Source organism: Dreissena polymorpha, chromosome 5 (assembly GCF_020536995.1).
Source record: "Dreissena polymorpha isolate Duluth1 chromosome 5, UMN_Dpol_1.0, whole genome shotgun sequence".
Lineage (NCBI taxonomy): Eukaryota > Metazoa > Mollusca > Bivalvia > Myida > Dreissenidae > Dreissena > Dreissena polymorpha.
In genome coordinates, this window is record NC_068359.1 from 5,835,063 (window position 1) to 5,839,608 (window position 4,546).

Sequence of the window (4,546 nt, forward strand, 5' to 3'; positions counted from 1 at the left end):
ATGTAGAAGTTGGTGAACTATGTACATGTGTCGTTGAGAACAGAACGGTGCGTTAAAATCGGTGTTTCATTCATTAATTTTTACACAGAGCGTTAAAAAGATAAAAATGGCCAATTATCTAGGCGACCGACTGCAGCCTGGACTAAAAGTCCTCGATTGTAGTGGCTGCAGCAACTGTAGATGGTAACGAGTTCCATAATCTGATAGTGCTCGGGAAGAATGAGCACATGTGCAGTTTAAGTCGAGATGGTGGTACCATGTATTTCCAGCAATGACCTCTGGTGTATGTTATGGTTGGACTAACTAGATGGGGATAAATTGGAATTGCTATAGGATGGTGTAATATCCTGTACATCATAGTAACTTTTGCATGTTCACGGCGCTGTTTTAGACTGTCCCAGGATAGTTGTTGTATTATAGATGTGACGCTACTTGTACGCCGATAGTCCCCTGTTACATATCTTGCTGCTCTTCTTTGAATTTGCTCAATTTTGTCAATGTTACGAACATTCCACCTGGTGTTTGGTGGGTTATAAGGGTCCCACACAGTTGCAGCATATTCAACTTGAGGCCGAACAAGAGATTTTTAGCAATTTTCTTTCACATTTTGGGAACAACTGTATGTATTTCTTCGTAGAAAGCCGAGTGTGTTATTTGCCTTTGTAGTAATTGTGTTTATATGACTGTTCCATGACAAATCAGAGGAGATGTTGCAACCTATATATTTTGCGGTTTAAACTGTTTCTAATACTTTTCCATGAATCTTATAATCAGTTATTATCGGTTTGGTTTTATTTGTTATCCGTAATACCTCGCACTTGTCTTCATTAAATTGCATTTGCCACTTGTTTTCCCATTCTTGTAGATTGTTGAGGTCACTCTGTAGTTGTTTTGCATCGTCGGGTCTTTTGATTATATTGTAAAGCATACAGTCGTCTGCGAAGAGTCCTGGTTTGGATTTTACACATTTGGGCAAGTCGTTTATGTAAACGAGAAATAACAATGGCCCCAATACTGTGCCTTGGGGGACGCCAGAGGTTACTGGCGTTCTAGTGGAGTGCTTGCCTGCAAGGACAACTGACTGGGTGCGTCAAGTCAGGAAGTCGGCTATCCAATGCAAAAGGTTGCCTCGCACGCCGTAACTCTTCAGCTTGGTGAGGGGACGTTGGTGGGGCACCTTGTTGAACGCTTTACTAAAATCTAGAAGTATGGCGTCTACTTGTTGTTCCTCATCTAGACTGTTTTGGAGATCTTGAAATGTGCGATAAGTTGTGACTCACAGGATCTGCCTTTGCGAAAGCCATGTTTAGCACAACTTTGACATCATGGTTGTCCAAGTGGGAAATGACATTACTATGGATCACATGCTCAAGAAGTTTGCAGCATATGGAGGTCAGTGATACAGGTCTGTAATTAGATGGATAGCTCCTGTCCCCCTTCTTGAACAGTGGTGTTATGAATGCCTCTTTCCATGCGCGCGGAATTTTACCGCAGTCTAAAGATGTTTGGAAAATTAAGACAAGGGCATCTGCTGTTTCTTCACATACAATTTTAAACAGGATACCTGAAATATTGTCTGGTCCGATAGCTTTATGGACATTTATGCCTTTTAGGAGTTTTAGAATGCCTTTCTTATTAACAATAATAGGTGGTACTTCCTCAATTTCATCTTCAAGTTCTGGAGTGTTTGATAGGTCTTCTGTTGTGAATACTGAAGTAAACCGATTGTTGAGTATTTCGGCTTTTATTTTACTGTCACTATGGAGTGTGCCATTTGAGTTAAGTGGTGATACACCATTAGAATCACAACGTTTAGCTTTAATGTGGCTGTAGAATTTCTTTGGATTGTTTATTTTATCCTCATCCATCATGCCACTAATGTATTGGTTATGAGCTTTCCTGCATTCTTGTTGGCACTCTTTCTTGCCTTGTTTGAATTTTTCAAAGTCTGTAGGATTTTTACTTTGCTTAGCTCGATTATAATATTTTTGCTTCTTTGCTGATAATCTTTTGATGGTTATATTAATCCATGGCTGGCTGAATCTTTGCGCTGTCATTTTGCTTGGTACGTGTTTATCTAAAAGTTCGATTTTTTAACATAGGCCAATCGAACGGCCACGAAAAATGCAAACACCAATGTTATTAGTTTAAATTGTCTAAATTGGTGAGCTTTTGAAAAAAACAAACATCAAGGAGAAATATGACATTGATTTACAATCTCTCGTGATTTTATACAGGATTCACACAAACTCCACTTATGATTACAGAGATGAAAACAGAAATTGAACGTACATCTAAGTTGGCACTAAGGAAAAGTCTGTGAGTCTAACAAAGAATGAATCACAACATTATTCTTATAATAAATGTATTGGTATCAACGAGCATTGTACTAAATTCTCAATCAAACCACATTAAAAAGTATTAAATATTTTTCGCCTCAAATTATATGCTTCATTTAAAGGGGCACAGATTTTGGCATTTTTTTTAACTTATTTATTAAATGCTTTATATTGATAAACATTGGATCGTAAAAGCTCCAGTAAAAAATCAAGAATAAAATTAAAAAAGGAAAAGAACATTGCCCGGAGCAGGTTTCGAACCAGTGACCCATGGAGTCCTGCCAGAGTCCTGAAGTAAAAACGCTTTAGCCTACTGAGCTATTACGCCGTGTACACAAATTTGACGTATTTTATACCTTATATAAGCAATCTTCGTAGTTGCACAAAATTTAACGACAAAAACAGAACTCTCCAAATTATTCAATCGTTTCGCGTTGCAACGCTTTATAATTTTTTGGTTTTAAAATCGTCAAAAGATGCATATAATGGCTATATTAGAGCATGGTAATTGTTCAGTATTACTGTTTCCTCACAAATATCATAACTAAAACGAAAATTTGCGAATCTGAAACAACTCTGTTCAATTTTGTCAATTTACCAAGGCGTGAAAAGATCCCTTTAATATATTTCCATTTCAATCGTATTCATTTTCATGTACTAACAGTACTCCTCTACTCTCCCACCCGTCAGCAATATTGTTATGAACGTACCATTTCTGCAACGTTTAAGTCGTAAAAGTAACGATTTTTTCTATAGTTTCAATGGGTCAATACTTTCTGATCGTGTCTAATTACTCCGATTAAACTTTTTCATAATACAATACTACATTTTATGAATTGAACGTCTAAATTAAGTTACAGCACCTGGTCTGTTGCAACATGCACGCTTTAAATGCCTAGAAGTTTAAAAGACGACAGCAACAATGTCGCACTCTTATAAAACACGTTTTTTGTGATGCGTACACAGGGACATTACCGTCATCAGCAAATATAAACACATGGCATGAAAAACGAAAAAAAAAACATGTACTGAAATTTGTACCGCTTAGATTCTTTTAAAGTGTTTTTTTACAACTTACTCGCAATAAGGATTCAATAGCGCACCTTTCGCTTTAAGCTGTTCATAAGAAACTATGGTTAAAAGTTAAAAGGTGCGAGGATGATGCCCGACATTGTCTTTAATGTACTGCATAATAAAGCCTGCATTAATTACCATTTTATATTACGTAAAGTTCAAACTGTAATTATTTGTAAAACAATCTACGATAAACGCTAACTTTATTGACCAACATCAATAAAAAAACAGTCGCCAGTTAACCCCGCCCTCATAAGCATTCTCGGATGTCAAAAAATACAGCTTGGCGACTAGAGAGTAACCTGAGAATTTCTCGTGACGCATCTGTTTCATCAAACCTGACTCTGTAATGTGGCTTAAATATTCGATAAGTTCATCAGGTTATCTCTTATGAGAGGATTATCTATAAGGTACATAGTGTCCTTTAAAGGGCGTGTTATTCAGAAGTGTATTTACAGGTCATAGCTGAGTCTTTAGGAGTGCATTATGTGTAGACTTGCCCCTGAGACCTTTCAGACAAAATATTTAATTTTGAACCAATGAAGGTCGAAGTAACATCGGATTCCCGGGTATTCGCCAACGAAAATAAGTTTGATCCAAATAGACGAGTGCAAGGTGACCAATGCGACCTTAATGTACACTGGTAGACAATTTAAAGACAATACATGTCTGGCTGCCCTTGAAAGGACAAGGTTACTCCGCCAATGGAGTGCTGACAATTAAAAGAGACCATCTTCCCGCCCCTCGTGCGCTGCACCGCTTTTATGGCCTCTCTAGACGCCACGAGCGATCGACACGGACCCCACAACGGTTTCCCCAGCACGTTCGGCGTACTGAGTACCGCCGTTCTGGGACACTTCTGATATATTCATAGGGTCACCTCCTCAAAATCTTGGCCTGTATCTCTGCCAAAGGTCCACCCCGTTCGTCCTCTACGCTGCCACCTCCGTAGCTAAAGTCCCTTTTTCGGCGACGAAGTGGAACCACTATCCTCGTACGGACAATAACCATTCCGCTTGGCGATCCTTCCAAGTTCTAGGAGTCAGCGAAGTCAGCGGGAAAGGACGTCCGGGTCGGGGGATGACAATACTCGTTTGATTAACAGAGCCGCCCGCAGAAGTTCCCCAATCCGA